Below are 18,962 nucleotides of genomic sequence, written 5' to 3' on the forward strand. Positions count from 1 at the left end.
TGTTTAGCTTTGTTCCGCAACGAGAAAAGGAATAACCATAGGCGAATGGCGTCGTCAGAAATGCCATTTATCTTAAAAGTATTACAGACTTCTAGAAAATTAGTCAAATGAGTATTTGGATCTTCGTCTTGCAAACCATCAAACTGAACAAATTGTTGTACCATCTGAATAGTGTTTGGCTTTAGTTAGAAATTATTCGCGGCAATGGTGGGTCTCACAATACTCGATTTAGCCCCAGTTAGAGTGGGCTTGGCATAATCGTAAATAGTACGAGGAGCAGGATTCGGATTTGCAAGATTTGCAGTAACCGCAGGAGGTAGCTGATTTTTCTGATTATCATCCATCTCCTCAGTAATAATAACGTCCTCTTGCTCGTCTACTATACTCTGTCGATTCTACCTTACTTCTCTACGATTTCTGTGAGTTGTACGTTCAATCTCACTATCAAATAATAATGGTCCCGACGGGTTTCTTCTAGTCATAAACTAAGGAACCTGTCAGAAGAAAATAAAACAAAAATTAAACTAAAAACAAAAATAAAATGTAATAAAAATAAATGACTAAATTAATAAAAATCAAGTGTTCCTAATATTTTAGTCCCCGGCAACGGTGCCAAAAACTTAGTGGTCACTAAGCTAACTATAAATACGACTAAGGCAAGCGCACCTATCGAACAATAGTACAGTTATGGTGAGTAGGGAATATCATATCCACGAGGACTAAAAGTACTAGTAATTATTGTTTTTCTATTCTTTAGCCGAAAAATTGGAGTGATTGTTTTTAATCTAAAATTACTAAACTAATCTAACTAAGAACGCAACAAAGAATGAAATAGGAAAATAATCGAAGATAACCAATGAGATACAAAATACCATGGAAAGAATCCACCTAGACTTCACCTATTATTATGAATCTGAATTAAACGATTTATTCACTTGTGTCTTGATCCGTAAAAATAACTAAATTATGTTAATAACTCTTTTGAGAGTAAGAACAACTAACTCTAGGTTGATTAACTGAAATCTCTTTCTAATTAAAACCCCTATCATCGCATTAACTCGATCTATGGATTCCCCTATTAGATTTGACTCTAATCTGGTAGATTTATATCGTCCTATTTCTAGGATTGCATGTAACTCCACTAACTATACTAGATCTACTCTTAAAAGGGGACTTTTACTCCACTAAAATAAGCACATTAAACTAGAATTAATATCTCATAAATATTAAAACAAGAAATAAGTATACATAATTGAGAACAAGAATCAAATATTTATCGCATAAATTAGAAATCAAATAATAAGATTCATCAAAGGTTTTATCTTCCCTAGGTATCTAGGGAATTTACTTCATAATCTTGAATATAAACATCTCAAAGTTAGGTAAGTTAGGATAACAACAGAACATAAAGAAACTCAATAAAAATTCGAAGGAAATTAAATAGAGATCTTCGATCTTCGAGTTCTTCGAGTCTTTTCTTCGATCTTCTCTGTGTGTCCCCTTAGGTCTTGTTCTAATTGGTGTTTATAGTCTTTAGAATGCTTAGAAAACATAAAAACTGGGTTTTCCACGTATTTTGGAAGCAATGTGTGATATTGACACGGGTCGGCACATAGGCGTGCCGCCAGCCCATGTGGAAATGCCCAGGCCGTGTGGATCTTGGAAACAGCTCTATTTGGCTAATTTTGGCTCGTTTTTTGCTCCTTTCACTCCCAAATGCTCTCCTAAGTATATAAACATGGATTTAAAGGATTAGGAGCATCAAATTCACTAATTTACATGATTAATCATCCATAAACGCATTAAGAATGAGATTAAAAATATGTTACTTTTACAGCTTATCAAAGGACTAAATCGCGTAAGTAATCAAAGTGTGAATTGCTAAGGGTTTTTAATTAGTACTTAATAAAGGGGACTTATAAAGTAATTAAACCAATGGTTTAATATTAGTGGACCGTATTCGATTGTATATTAAGGAAAAATGTAATAAAAATTTATTAATTAAATAAATCATAAAATAATAAAAATCAAGTTAAGTTTGTGGAAAGAAAACATTTTCATTTCTTTCTTTCCAAAGACCGAACCATTTAACGGGGGAAGAGCTCCACTCACATATATGGACCCAACCATTCATACTTCAATTTGGTTAGTGTAATTTAGTTCTTTTCTTGTAATTTTTATGTTTTCAGAATTACGGTACCTTGAGCTAGATGAACCATATTTTATTTTTTGTTATTGTTAAAATTTTAGGATGTTACTTTAGTCGAATAGGTAAATTTTTAGGGACCAATTTGATAGATTTTTAGGTTAAAAGTGAAAAAGGACTAAATTATAAAGTCAATTATTGATTTTGTGCAATAGGGACTAAAATGTATAAATTGTAAAATTTGTGTTATAATTTTAAAATAGGAAGTCCTATAGGGACTCTTGTGAATTCAACATAAACTTAGAAGGCTAAATGTGAAAGTTATGATAGTCTCAGTTTTAGGGACTAAATTAAATAAAATGTAAAAGTTGCATAACTTAGAAATTGAATGTGAAATTGGATACGTATTGATAATTTATTATATTTATTTTAATTCGTAGTTAACGTTGATCCCGATTCCTCGAAAAAGAAAGGAAAAGACAAAGTTGTCAACGAATAGCTTAGAGTTTTCGATTTATATTTATGTAATCCGAACTAATTTATAAATTGTTGCATATTGATTTGTTGTTCATGGTAAGCATTTGAGGTGAGAATTCTTGTTCAAATGCAACATATTCAATTCATACATTTACTCTCAACAAATATACATTTATTCAGGATAATATCAGCCACAATTATCCAAACATATTCAACTCATACATTTATAAATAAAAACATACATTTCTCAAATATGCACAATTGATTAGGCACCTAGGATGATTGTTTTAAATGATGATTTTGACTTGAACTGGATGCTTTTGAATAGGTTGAAATGTGGCTTAAATAGTAGCTTGTGGCAAATATTTTTCATGCTTAAATGGTAGCCCGTGGAAAAAGTGTTTCGTGGTTAAAAAACTAGGAATACACATGGTCTAACACACGATTGTGTATCATATACGGGCTTATGGCACGGCCGTATGGTCTATAAAAGTTTAGGTATTTTGGTGCACATGGTCATAGTTAGTTGTATGGTCTAGGGATACAGTTGTGTGGCCTATCTTACATGGAGGTCATGATACCCTTAACACTGTTGAAGTGAAGGAAATTGAAGCCAACTCTAGTGTGCGCGATAAAACTAAAGATTTCGGAAAACTATTTTCGAAGAGCGGTTTTTAACTGCAAGCGTACAGTGTCAGTTGTAATATTTGTAATGTCTTATGGAACACCAAAGTGTTCCAAGGGGTCGAACCCAAAGGAGTCGGCGATTTAAAGTTTTCTATTTAAGAAGCATGCAAGAAAAGATTCTAGCTAGCTACTCACTAATATCTATATTACGTCAAAACATAATTTAAAGCTTAATTAAACTAATTAATTACCTAAAATAGAAAATGACTGAATTGTAAATAAAGAAAAATATAAAAATAACAAATACGATAACAAACAATGACTAGTTGATTTCCATATTGTTGATTAACCCTTGAATTAGGGATCTAAATCGTTAACACTCCTAAATTGACTCCATTTTATCTCTCGATCTCCACTTTACCAACTTAGACAAATTAGTGTAGTTTATCTCCCGATGTCACAACTAACCCGAGACTAAAGAATTGGTGCCCAATAAGATCTACTCTCAGTCTCACATATCTTGATTTTCCCTCAGGGGCATCAATTCGAAGTTTTAAATTTTATTCGATTTAGTCAAATTTTGCGATTTAGTCCTTAAACCCAAAAACTAACCAAACAACATTCCCATCAACCAACCACCTAAGGTTAGTTACCTATTACCATATTAAAGCTAACAAACATGAAAGAAACAATTATGGAAGCCATGAACATAAACTTGAACCAAAAGATGACAGTTTTGATTTTTAACTTAATAAACTTAAACGAAAACCAACTAACACAAAGATAAAGAAACAAGAATAATACAGATGGGATTTTTAACAGCTAAAAATAAAGAAAACTGAAATAGAATTAACTCAAAAATAAAAGAGTGCTTACGACTAGGTTTAAATTCTTTAACATGTAAATAAAGCTAAGCTATAATACCTATAGAACTAAGTAAAACCAGTAAGAAACATAAACTAAAACCCTAAAACGAAGAAGCTTTCTAACCTAAACTACGACCTCCTTTTTTTCAGCCAACTTTTGGCTTTTTAAAGAAGTCATTCTGACCCCAAAATGATACCCAAAATGCCATTCTTCGTCTTTTATTTGATTGATGCGTTGGGGGTAGAAAGGTTACCCTTGATGTCATTTTTTTGTCTCTATATGATAGGGATATCGCAATACCTAGAGGTGGGTATTGTAACACCCCCATACCTGACCCGGTCACCGATTCAAGGCATCAGGATGTCACATTCGTTGCTGACACAACTACTAAAAATTTCAGATCAATGTATCATATTATTTAATTAATGTAGATCATTCACTCATTTTAGTAATAATTGAATTTACGATAGAATTAATAATGAGTTAATGGAGCTCATAAAAACATCAACAATTGATCAAAGGCCAAACTGTAAAGTTGATAAAAATTTATGAATTGTCATCGCGACGTTGGGGTTTCCACGTCGTCTCTATTTTCCTACAAGTTTCATGCTTTATTTTTATTTATTTATTTTTTATATCATTACCTGAACCGTATTCAGATGACATAATCGCCACTTCATTTTACATATCATCCACTTACATATATTTCTAATCTCAAGTCCTCATAAAAACATGATATTTAATCAAAGATAACAAAGTTTATAAAATTAACACAAATATTAAAATTTTACAAATAAGACCATTGGAGGACTTGCACTTTCAAAGTAGTTTACCCACTTTATGTATATTTCATATTTATTTCTAAATTGTGCCAATCAATTTAATTCTTCATAAAATTTTAACAAGAATTCAATATCACATCAATTAACAATTATTTTATCAATTCGTTTAAACATATTCACACGTATTAGTCATTCCATCATTTACAACCATTTCGAAACATTTCAAATTCATCTACTATATAAATATATTCATATATTTTTCCTCCTCCTCCTCTCCATTCCACATCCTTTATGTATATATTTATTAGAATCTTTAGCTTTCATTATATAACATGCTTATATGCAACATTGTCTATAGTTCCACTATTTACTTATGTGTTCATATCAAAGCTGTCCACTTGAGTCATAGTCACTAAATTATTTATATCTTGAGCTACGAAATTCTAAATTAAGATCCGCTTGATGTTTTTCAAACTAGACTCAAATATATTTTTACCATAAAAATTTTAGAATTTATAATTTAGCCAATCAGTATCGTAAATTCTTCAAATTTGTCTTTGTTCTATTGCTTGACACCTTCGACCTTTCTTTACTAAAAATTAATTATCTCTTAATACGATTTTTGGATGATGTTTCCATTTGTTTCTCTTGAAAATAGACTCATTAAGAATTTAAACATATAAATTTAAACCCATAATCATATTTTTACAATTTTTTTATAATTTTCCAAAGTCAGAAAAGGGGAACCCGAATTGTAATAGCCCGATTTTTAGAAATGTTGACAACAGTGGTACGAGACCACCAAATTCAGAAAATAAGCTCATAAATTTTATTATTTAATAATTACGAGTCAAATATGATTTTTAAGAGATTTTTGAATTAGTAATTTGTGTTTTATAAAAAATTATTAAGTTAAGAAATTGAGGAAAAGACGTATCGAGACCTTGATGTTATAAATTAAGCCATAAATATTTTTATAAATATTTACGGAGTGTCAATATGGTAGTGTTAAAGTTTCGTCCAAAAATTTTAACGTTTTGGCAGTCAATTAATTAAAAAGGACTAAATTGAAAAGATGCAAAACTTGCTAAAGTGATTAAATACCTTAACAATTAAATAAGAAAGGAATAAAAGAGTAAAAGGACCAACATAAGTGGCAGTGACGGCATATCGTTAAAAAAATCAAAGATTTTTATGTATTTAAGGACAAAATTGGAATTACAATATGGCCAAAATTTATTTTAAGGATTTCAAGACCATTTCCTCTTGAAATTTCTGTGGAAAACAGCCATGGAAGAGGGTTTGAGCTGTTCTTCCATATTTTAGCTTCAAGTAAGTGTAATTTTTACTTTTTCCTTGAAATTTTTATATTTTTAGACTTTTACAATTAGGTCCAACTTAGTATTCTACTAGTTTCTCATTTTGTTGAAAGTTTAGGAAAATGACATTGATAATTTCATATGATTTTTGTTATTTGATGATGAAATTGATATGTTAATGGATGTTTAAAGGTGTTTTATTAAAGAATTTTGGATGAAAACATGTTTTAGGGATTAAGTTGAAAAGTATTGAAATTGTGGAAAAATTATGAAATTTCATGGAATCCATGGGCTGTTATTGATATGTATGAGAATTATTAGGCTTATACCAAGGATTAAATTGAAAAATTTTCATTTTCCGATCCTAGGGATGAAATTGTCATGTGTTAAAAGTTTAGGGTCAAAATGGTAATCAATATATTGCACTCAAACAGTTTTGGGCAGCAGCAATGTTCAAACTTTGAAAAATCACCAAAAATCGTGGGAATCGAATTAGGAGATTAGTAAAATATAAAATTAAATATTATTGAGTCTAGTTTCTCATAGAAGAAACGGTGTAAGCAATGGAATTGTAAATCATGATATATAATAAATTTTGTGAGAGAGAGGCAGAATAATTTCGGAATCCCCAGTTCTGAATTTGGAAAATCATTAAAAATTGTAAAAAATTAATTACGGCTTAAAATTTATATTTTAGAATCCTGAACGAGTCTATTTTCATGAAAAATAAATGGGAATACCATCTGAATTCTGCACATTGAGATAATCAATTTTTAGTGAAGAGAGGTCAGAACTGTCGAGCAGTGCAACAGGGGAAACTTTAAAGAATAAACTGCACTTATTGGCTAAGTCAAAAATTCTAAAATTTTTATGGTAAAAAGATATATGAATCTAGTTTTAGGGAAAATTAACATATTTTAGTTTGGAGCTCTGTAGCTCCGGAATAAAATAATTTTGTGACTCTGACTCAGATGGGCAGCTTTAAATTTACATATAAGCGAGTAATGAAATTATGTATAATGTTATTAAGCGTGTTATATACATTAAGGATGTGGAATGGAGAGGAGGGGGAGGACAATAAAATATATGAATGAATTGTGTATAAATGGTTATATGCCCGATTATAATCGGTCAATGGTAAATTGAATGGTAAATATGTATTGGTATTGAAAGAATTATTGCGATTTTAAAAAGCAATTGATCAAATGTTTAAGAAATTTAGTCATGGTATATATATATATGTGTGTGGTAATTTTGATATATGGATGTATTTTGGTTGTGGATTGATCATGATGATAAAGGTTTGGTATATTTGGTCTATTAAGTGACATAATTGAGAAGTTTGATAGGTGGGTCATTCTATGTGTGAGATGATGGTATAATTTGGCTTGGTTAAGTAAGTTAAAAGGATGATTATACCATTGAGCTTGAACTGATTAATTCGGTTTATGTGATGGAAATGTCAAGTATGTTTGCCTTTGATGCGTGATGATCATTTAATGCCATGAGAATTTGTTTATTGGTGAGGTTTAAAATGTATCTATATTTTGTTATATAACTTGTTTTGTAATTTATTTGACAAATGATAAAAATTAACTCGGTTACTATGTGAGGTGAATTATGATTTGGGTAGCACATCTATATTCTGCAATAATAGATAAAATATATTTATGTCATGGGTAAATGGTTAAACACTTGGGCTAGTATAAGGTGTATATTGATAGTTGTATAGGAGATGAATGGATAATGTATATGTGACACTTAGCTTATGAGATATTGAGTAATTGATATATTACAATAGTTAAATAGGAAGATGTGACGACATGAGAATATTTAATGATACGGATCAATTCAAGTACTTGTGACGAATTCAACAAGTAAGTGGAAATTTATAAATTCATACGACGAAGAAGTGAAAGATTGTGAGTATATTGGGCCACGTAATCCCTAATTAGCGAATCAAGAATAACAATTTGAAAGTTTTAGTTTAGATGAAATTTTAGAACTCGGTTTAATATGGTTAAAAGTGTATGTGTTCTGGTAATACCTCGTACTCTATTCCGGCATCGAATACGGTTAAGGGGTGTTACACGAATCCACTCCAACCTTGTTTCACGAAAATTAATATATCTCAAACTACAGAATCTCGTTTGTAACGACCCAAAATCCGTGGGCACCGGAATAATGTGTTATCGGGCCTTCGTCTTAGTAAACCGAGTTAGTAAATAATTATTATGAGTAATTAAAAATTATGAGTCTGATAGTGTGTTTAATTAGATTTTTTTAGTGAAGTTAGTTTAATTTAAATTAATTAGGAAAAAGGATCAAATTGAATTAAGAGTGAAAGTCTAATTATAGATTAAAAGAAAGTAAAAAGGACTAAAATGGCAATTAAGCCATTTAGCATAGTTGAGGCGGTATAAAGGGAATAAAATCTAAGATTTTATTTGTTTTAATTATATAATTAATGATAATTAAATTATAATGATATTATATTATTAAATAAATCAAAATATGCCAATTGTATGGATATGATAAAATACATGTGTAATATATGTATTTGTACATTTGTAATATAATTGTATATTTTCTTAAATTTTAAGTAAAAGAAATTTATTAATTAAATTACTATATTAAAATATTTTATTTATTTGATAAATTAGTTAGATTAAGACAAATGTAAGGTTATGATATAGTACAAATGTATTAATTATATTTATTATTAAAATAGTTATTTTATAATTATTAATTAACTTAAATATAAAATAAAGTAAATGAATAAAAAAAGGGAAAAGAAAACATAAAACGAAAGAAACAAAGTTAAAAGTAACAGAGGCCATTTCGAAACAGAGCAGGAAAGAAAGAAGAAAGGGAAAATTAGAGTTTTAAAGCTTGAAATTTAATTGGTAAGTTTAATCAAGTCTTTTTCTTATAAATTTGATGTTTTTGGAATCCTAGAGTGAAATAATCTTGGATTTAAGTTGAAATTTTGAAAGTTAATAGATTTTTGAGTAGGATATATGCTGGAAAAATGATGGAATTGAGGGTTTATTTGATAGAAATTTTGATTGAAATTGAATAAAGGATTGAATTGTAAACTAAGCTATAAGTTTTGAGTTTTAGGGATTAAATTGAAATAAATTCGAAATTATTAAAATATGATAAAAATTAGATAGTTAAATGTGAGTTTTACAAGAAATTGAGTAGCAAAATGATATGAATTGAGAAAGAAAAATATATAGGTTTGGTTAGGATTCAAATTGGAATTAAAGTAAAAGTTAGATAAAAATTTTAGCAATTAAATTGTGTTGTGCTAATGATTGTGAAATTATTTTAATTATTCGTAGCTAATAACGAGCCTGAAGCATCAGCCCAAAAAGGAAAAGAAAATATCGTTGAGGATTAAATTCGAAGAGAATTCTGGTTTGTATCACTACAATTCAAACTTTATCATTATTATGTGTTTAATTTACTAATTATGTGTGGTAAGTATTTTAAGGTAAGTGTTTAGTAAAATGAAAATTTATGATTGGGTATTGAAAGTGAAACTGATACTGAATTGCATTATGGAATACTGAATATTATTTTTGAGTACTGAATTGAATTGTGAAGTTACTAAATATTGTTATATGTACTGCATTGAACTGTGAAATTACTGAAGTAATGAATTACTGCAATACTGTGAAACTGATTGAAATAAGGAATTATAATTGATACTGAACTAAGACGGAAATTGTATTGAAAAGCGAATTAAATACCATATTAACTAGTCGGGCTAGTCGGATATAGTTGGCATGCCAAAGGATATGGAAAAGTACGGGTTTTTGGCAGCTTACTGATCAGGCATTTATATGCCGACTACTGTTACTGTTATTGATTCGACACTTTGTGTGTCGAATACTATTACCGTTACGGTTACAGATTCAGCACTTTGTGTGTTGAATACTGTTCCTGTTACTGTTACTGTTACTACTACCGTTACTGATTACTGTTTAGGTCCTGTGTACCGTTAAGGTACAATGTGTAGTACTGGTGTGTTGCTTGAAATCCGTGTATCTACCGAGTCCGAGTCAAGTTAATAGGGGCAAATGAAATAAATTTACTAATAAAACTAAATTTGAATGATATGACATATGCGAAAGGTGAGAATTGAAATAAAGAAATAAGAATGGCATATAGGTAATCAAATGATAATATAAAAGATTGAATTACTCATTAAATGATGATAATTGTAATGTAAAAGTATGTGTATGTGATTTAATGTATTTAAATATAAATTGAATTATAGTGATACCACTGAGTATATGCATACTTAGCGTACGGTTGTTTCCGTGCGCAGGTTATAGAAGTCAAGTACTGAACTAGCATCCAAAGTCAAACCCGACTTCAACAAACTTTTGGTGATGTACATTTTCTTTTGGTAATGTGGCATGTACATAGGATGTATATAAAGGTTATTATGTTTTGAATATAAATGGTTAAAAATGCTAGTAATACAAGTCTAAGAATTATAATGAAAGACGTTTATCCGTTTCAATTTAATTAGTATATTGATAAATTTAAATTGATCTTATATTGAATTGGTTGAATTGGTTAAGTTTGGAAATGGATACGGTTTTGTTTGCAGGGATTTTATGTAAAAATAAGTAGAAATACTGTCGAAATTTAAAACAAATATTTACGAAAAAAATTTTGGAATACTCAAACAAGTTCTGTTCTACTTTTAATACATGTTTTGGGCTTCGAGAGTCCTTTATAGGGATTTAATTATTAAATTATACTATGAATGATATTTTAATTATGAATTATTCCTAAGTTGTCTGATAGGTTCGGTAATGCCTCGTAACCTTGTTCTGGCGACGGTTTGGGGTTAGGGGGTGTTATAATTGTTGGTATCAGAGCCAAGGTTTAGCCGATTCTCAGACTAAATCAAGCTTGCAAATGAGTTTAAAAGTCATGCCACATTTAACTCGAAATTGAGTCGGGTTTTTGGATGCTAATATATTTATTTGATTTTGTTTTATAAATAAAATGTTAGACGAAAGAATGTATGAAGTTGAACAGGAAATGTATACTGGAAGTTGAGAATTTCAAGAAACTGAATCTGCTACACCTAGTCTGAATTCGTTAGATAATCAACCTCCTAACGTAGGGAGAGAAAGAGATGACTCACAACTGTTAAAAACTATAGCCGATGCATTACAGCGTGTAGCGGGAACTGTACCTGTTACTACACCAGTACCAATTGTTAGACGGGCTCCGATTAAAGAGCTACGAAAATATGGTGCCACGGAGTTTTTGGGATTAAGAGGAACTGATCCGCCCGCTACTGAAAATTGGATGCAATCAACAAAAGAGTTTTGCAACAATTAGATTGCACTCCCCAAGAGAATCTGATATGTGTTGTATCACTGTTACAAGAAGAAGCGTATCTCTGGTGGGAATCTGTGGTTAGGCATTTGTCGGATGATCAGGTAACCTGGGACTTGTTTCAAAAAGAATTTTAGAAGAAGCATATTGGGGAAATGTACATTGAAGAGAAAAAGCAAGAGTTTTTAGCGCTGAAACAGGGTAATATGTCAGTACTGGATTATGAGCGAGAGTTCTCTAAACTGAGCAAGTATGCTTCAGAATATGTTCCAACCGAGGCTGATAGTTGTAAACGATTTCTACGAGGATTGCGAGATGAAATCAAGATTCAATTGGGAACTCTCAGAATTACTGAACTTGTTGATTTGGTTAAGCGAGCAAAAATGATAGAATAAGTATTGGGCCTGGATAAAAAGTCAGAAATGGGTAAATCAGCTGGGAAACGTATGGGAATTACCAGTTCTAATCCATTACTGAAGAGATCCAGAGAATCAAGAAGCGGTTGGAGATCAAGCTTTCGGCCTGATAGAAGTGAAAAAAGTAGAGGAAAACAGATTACTGTTTCCACCGGTAGTGTAAAAGCTCCGCCCCGAGAAAGTGAAAATCCTGAATGCGATTATTGTAGGAAAAGCCGTTTTGGTGAATGATGGAAGAAAATCAAAGGATGTTTCCGCTGTGGCTCTACTGAACACTTTGTTAAAGATTGTTCAAAAACTCAGAGTAGTACACCTGCCACATCTTAGAGATCGGTATCGACTGTCAGAGGTAGAGGAATGTCTAGAGGGGTTTTGTTTTGATGAGGTTCTATTTTGAGGAGAGGAGAAGCTGGTAGAGGGAGTGATATAGCTACACAACAATCTGAAGCAAGAGCTGCAGCTAGAGCTTATATAGTCAGAACCCAAGAAGAAGGTAATGCTCACGATGTGGTGACAGGTATATTTTTACTGTATTCTGAACCTGTTTATGCTTTGATTGATCCTGGATCTTCACACTCATATATTAATTCAAAATTAGTAGAGTCGGAGAAATTAAAAACAGAAATGTCTAAAGTCTCAATAGAAGTATCAAGTCCATTGGGGCAAACAATATTAGCTAATCAAGTGTGCCCGAAATGCCCACTAACAATTTATGATTAAACTTTTCCGATGGATTTATTAATAATGCCTTTTGGGGATTTTGATGTTATACTGGGTATGGACTGGTTAGCTAAAAATGGGGTAATTTTGGACTGTTATTAAAAAGAAATTCAGTGTTCAGACTGAAGATGGTGATAGTGTTGAGGTAAATGAAATCTGTACCTGTGGGTTAGCTCGAATCATATAAGCAATTAAAGTTAATAAGTTGCTTCATCAGGGTTGTACAGAATATCTGGCCTATGTTATTAATTTTGATTCTATCGAAAGTTAGTGTAGTCAAATTAGGACTGTATGTGAGTTTCCAGATGTATCTCCTAAAGAACTGTAGGGCTTACCACCTGACAGAGAGGTTGGATTTGCTATAGAAGTGTATCTGAGTACAGCACCAATCTCTATACCTCCGTACCGAATGTCGCCCACTGAATTGAAAAAGTTGAAGGTGCAGTTACAGGATTTACTAGATCGTGGGTTTATTAGACCGAGTATTTCACCTTGGGGAGCTCCAAATTGTTTTTGTTAAGAAAAAAGATGGGTCAATGCGGCTATGTATTGATTATCGACAGTTGAACAAGGTAGCAATCAAGAATAAATATCTATTACCTCGGATTGACGATTTATTTGACCAACTGAAAGGAGCTTCGGTATTTTCAAAGATTGATTTGACGTCTAGGTACTATCAGTTGAAAGTAAAGGAAAGTGACATACCAAAGACAGCTTTCTATATGAGGTATGGTCATTACTAATTCAAGGTAATGTCATTTGGATTAACTAATGCTCCAGCTGCTTTCATGGATCTTATGAATCGTATCTTCCAGCCGTATTTAGATCAGTTCATGGTAGTCTTCATAGATGATATACTGGTCTATTCAAAGACAGAGGCAGAACATAAACAACATCTTAGAATAGTGCTACAGATATTACGGGAGAAATAGTTGTATGAAAAGCTTAGTAAGTGTGAATTCTGGTTATCAGATGTTGTATTTCTAGGACAAGTGGTATCGGCAGATGGAATCAGAGTTGATCCGAAGAAGATTGAAGTAATTATTTAGTGGAAAGCACCGAAGAATGTATCTGAGGTACGCAGTTTTCTCGGGTTGGCTAGATATTATAGAAGATTTGTAAATGGATTTTCGAAGATAGCTTTGCCGATGACTAAGTTACTACAAAAGAATGTTCTTTTTTTGTGGGATGAGCAGTGCCAGAGGAGTTTTGAGACATCAAAACAAATGTTGACAGAGGCACCAGTTCTAACTTTACCAGAATCGGGGAAAGATTTCATAGTGTACAGTGATGCTTCTCTGAATGGTTTGGGCTGTGTATTAATGCAAGACGAAAAAGTAATAGCTTATGTATTTTGATAGTTGAAGCTACATAAACGCAACTACCTGACACACGATTTGGAGTTAGCTACTGTAATCTTTGCATTGAAAATTTGGAGACATTACCTGTATGGTGAGAAATGTTATATTTACACTAATCATAAAAGTATTAAATATCTTTTGTCGCAAAAGGAGTTGAATCTAAGACAGAGACGATGAATAAAACTTCTAAAATATTATGATTGTATTATAGATTATCACCTAGGAAAGGCAAATGTGGTAGCAGATGCATTGAGCAGAAAAGCAGCGGTTGAATTATGGGCAATGTTTGCTCGACTTAGTATCAATAATGATGGAAGTTTGTTAGTTGAATTAAAAGTTAAGCCAGTGATGTTTGATCAAATTAGAGCAGCTCAGATGAGAGATGAGAAGATAATGAAGAAAAGAGAAATGGTACAACATGGTACAGTGGAAAATTTTAGCATTGACGAGCATGATTGTTTAAGGTTTCAGAATCGGATTTGTATTCCAGCTACTACAGAGATTAAAGAGCTGATTCTCCGATAAGCACATGATAGTACTTTTGCTTTGCACCCTAGTGGAACGAAGATGTATCGTGATCAACGAGAACTGTATTGTTGGCCAGGAATGAAGAAAGATATAGTCGAACATGTTGGTAAATGTCTGACATGTCAGCAAGAAAAAGCAGAGCATCAGGTACCGAAAGATCTATTTCAGCCTATTAGTATTCCTAAGTGGAAATAGGATTGTGTCACTATGGATTTCGTTACAGGACTACCGTTATCAGCAAGCAAAAAGAATACTATCTGGGTAATTGTTGATCGGCTTACAAAGTCAGTTCATTTCATAGCAGACAAAACTGATTGGTCAATACCGAAGCTTGCCGAGGTTTATATCTGGGAAATTATAAGATTGCATGGCATTCCTACATCAATAATCTCAGATCGAGATCCGCGATTTACTTCGAGATTTTGGAAGTAACTACATAACCTTTTGGGAACCCTACTCAATTTTAGTCCGGCTTTTCATCCACAAACGGATGGACAATCAGAGCAAGTAATTCAAATTCTGGAAGATATGCTTCGGGCTTGTATCATCTATTTTGAATTAGGTTGGAAACAATATTTGCCACTAGCAGAATTTGTTTATTACAATAGTTTCCAATATAGTATTATATGGTCGAAGGTGTCGATCACCAGTATGCTGGACAGAATTGAATGAAAGAAAAGTGATTGGGCCAGAACTGATTCAAGAAACAGAAGAAACAGTTAAGAAGATTAAAGATAGATTGAAAGCAACCTTTGATAGGCAGAAATCATATGCAGACTTGAAACGGTGAGACATTGAATATTCTGTTGGTGAAAAAGTATTCCTTAAAGTATCACCTTGGAAGAAAGTTTTAAGATTTGGCCGAAACGAAAAATTAAGTCCACGTTTTATTGGGTCGTATGAAATTGTGGAGAGAGTTGGACCAGTTGCTTACCGATTAGCTTTACCTCCGGAATTACAGAAAATTCATGATGTTTTTCATGTTTCCATGTTACGAAAGTATCGATCGGATCCATCTCATATTATTTCTACTGAAAACATTGAGATTAGATCCGATTTTTCATATGAAGAAGAACCAGTTCAAATACTAGCTCGAGAAGTGAAAGAATTAAGAAAAAAACGGGTTCCTCTGGTAAAAGTACTGTGGAGAAGCCATAGTGTGGAAGAAGCAACATGGGAACCAGAGGAAACTATGAGATCACAGTATCCTCACTTATTTTCAGGTAAAATTTCGAGGACGAAATTTTTTTAAAAGGGGGAGAAATGTAATGATCCGAAATCCGTGGGCACCGAAAAAGTGTGTTATCGGGCCTTCGTCTTAGTAAATCGAGTTAGTAAATAATTGTTAGAAGTAATTAAAAATTATGAGTCTAATAGTGTGTTTAATTAGATTCTTTAGTGAAGTTAGTTTAATTTAAAGTAATTAGGAAAAAGGATCAAATTGAATAAAGAGTGAAAGTCTAATTATAGATTAAAAGAAAGTAAAAAGGACTAAAATAGCAATTAAGCCATTTAGCATAGTTGAGGCGGTATAAAGGGAATAAAATCTAAGATTTTATTTGTTTTAATTATATAATTAATGATAATTAAATTATAATGATATTATATTATTAAATAAATCAAAATATGCCAATTGTATGGATATGATAAAATAAATGTGTAATATATGTATTTGTACATTTGTAATATAATTGTATATTTTCTTAAATTTTAAGTAAAAGAAATTTATTAATTAAATTATTATATTAAAAGATTTTATTTATTTGATAAATTAGTTAGATTAAGACAAATGTAAGGTTATGATATTATACAAATGTATTAATTATATTTGTTATTAAAATAGATACTTTATAATTATTAATTAACTTAAATATAAAATAAAGTAAATGAATAAAAAAAGAAAAGAAAATATAAAACAAAAGAAACAAAGTTAAAAGTAACAGAGGCCATTTCGAAACAGAGCAGGAAAGAAAAAGGAAAGAAAGAAGAACGGGAAAATTAGGGTTTTAAAACTTGAAAGGGTTTAGGGTTTAGGGTTTAAGGTTTAGGTTTAAGGTTTAATTGGTAAGTTTAATCAAGTCCTTTTCTTATAAATTTGATGTTTTTGGAATCCTAGAGTGAAATACTCTTGGATTTAAGTTGAAATTTTGAAAGTTAATAGATTTTTTAGTAGGGTTTATGTTGGAAAAAAAATTATGGAATTGAGGGTTTATTTGATAGAAAATTTGATTGGAATTAAATAAAGGATTGGATTGTAAACTAAGCTATAAGTTTTGAGTTTTAGGGATTAAATTGAAATAAATTTGAAATTATGAAAATATGATAAAAATTAGATAGTTAAATGTGAGCTTGACAAGAAATTGAGTAGCAAAAGGATATGAATTGAGAAAGAAAAATATATAGGTTTAGTTAGGATTCAAATTGGAATTAAAGTAAAAGTTAGATAAAAATTTTAGCAATTAAATTGTGTTGTGCTAATGATTGTGAAATTATTTTAATTATTCGTAGCTAATAACGAGCCTGAAGCATCAGCCCAAAAAGGAAAAGAAAATATCGTTGAGGATTAAATTCGAAGAGAATTCTGGTTTGTATCACTACAATTCAAACTTTATCATTATTATGTGTTTAATTTACTAATTATGTGTGGTAAGTATTTTAAGGTAAGTGTTTAGTAAAATGAAAATTTATGATTGGGTATTGAAAGTGAAACTGATACTGAATTGCATTATGGAATACTGAATATTATTTTTGAGTACTGAATTGAATTGTGAAGTTACTAAATATTGTTATGTGTACTGCATTGAACTGTGAAATTACTGAAGTAATGAATTACTGCAATACTGTGAAACTGATTGAAATAAGGAATTATAATTGATACTGAACTAAGATGGAAATTGTATTGAAAAGTGAATTAAATACCCTATTAACTAGTCGGGCTAGTCGGATATAGTTGGCATGCCAAAGGATATGGAAGAGTACGGGTTTTTGGCAGCTTACTGATCAGGCATTTATATGCCGACTACTGTTACTGTTATCGATTCGACACTTTGTGTGTCGAATACTATTACCATTACGGTTACAGATTCAGCACTTTGTGTGTTGAATACTGTTCCTGTTACTGTAACTGTTACTACTACCGTTACTGATTACTGTTTAGGTCCTGTGTACCGTTAAGGTACAATGTGTAGTACTGGTGTGTTGCTTGGAATCCGTGTATCTGCCGAGTCCGAGTCAAGTTAATAGGGGCAAATGAAATAAATTTACTGATAAAACTAAATTTGAATGATATGACATATGTGAAATGTGAGAATTGAAATAAAGAAATAAGAATGATATATATAATCAAATGATAATATAAAAGATTGAATTGTTCATTAAGTGATGATAATTGTAATGTAAAAGTATGTGTATGTGATTTAATGTATTTAAATATAAATTGAATTATAGTGATACCACTGAGTATATGCATACTTAGCGTACGGTTGTTTCCGTGCGCAGGTTGTAGAAGTCAAGTACTGAACCAGCATCCAAAGCCAGACCCGACTTCAACAATCTTTTGGTGATGTACAATTTCTTTTGGTAATGTGACATGTACATAGGATGTATATAAAGGTTATTATGTTTTGAATATAAATGGTTAAAAATGTTAGTAGTACAAGTCTAAGAATTATAATGAAAGACATTTATCTGTTTCAATTTAATTAGTACATTGATAAATTTAAATTGATATTATATTGAATTGGTTGAATTGGTTATGTTTGGAAATGGATACGGTTTTGTTTGCAGGGGGTTTTATGTAAAAATAAGCCGAACTACTGTCGAAATTTTAAAAAATATATATTTACGAAAAAAAATTCGGAATACTTGAACAAGTTCCGTTCTACTTTTAATACATGTTTTGGGCTTTGAGAGTCCATAATAGGAATTTAATTATTAAATTATACTATGAATGTTATTTTAATTATGAATTATTCGTAAGTTGTCTGATAGGTCCGGTAATGCCTCGTAACCCTATTCTGGCGACGATTTGGGTTAAGGGGTGTTACATTGTTTCTTTTACCGTTTCTTCCATATGAAACTAAGATCAATATGATTTAATTTCACATTTAATTCAATCTCTAACTAAATTTCTGTAATTTTAGGTGAATTTTCAATGTTAAGTCACTACTGCTGTCCAAACTATTTTAATGAAAATATTTCCTTTTCCAAGGGTCTTTGCATTATCTTCATTCAATCACACATAATTGCCATAGTTTTGATTACTATACAACTTAGTCACTTATGTTTATGTGTAGATTACATATTCATTTCTTAATCTTAATACTTTTCACCATACAAATCACATTCTC

The sequence above is a fragment of the Gossypium hirsutum genome, chromosome D01 (assembly GCF_007990345.1).
Source record: "Gossypium hirsutum isolate 1008001.06 chromosome D01, Gossypium_hirsutum_v2.1, whole genome shotgun sequence".
Taxonomy (NCBI): domain Eukaryota; kingdom Viridiplantae; phylum Streptophyta; class Magnoliopsida; order Malvales; family Malvaceae; genus Gossypium; species Gossypium hirsutum.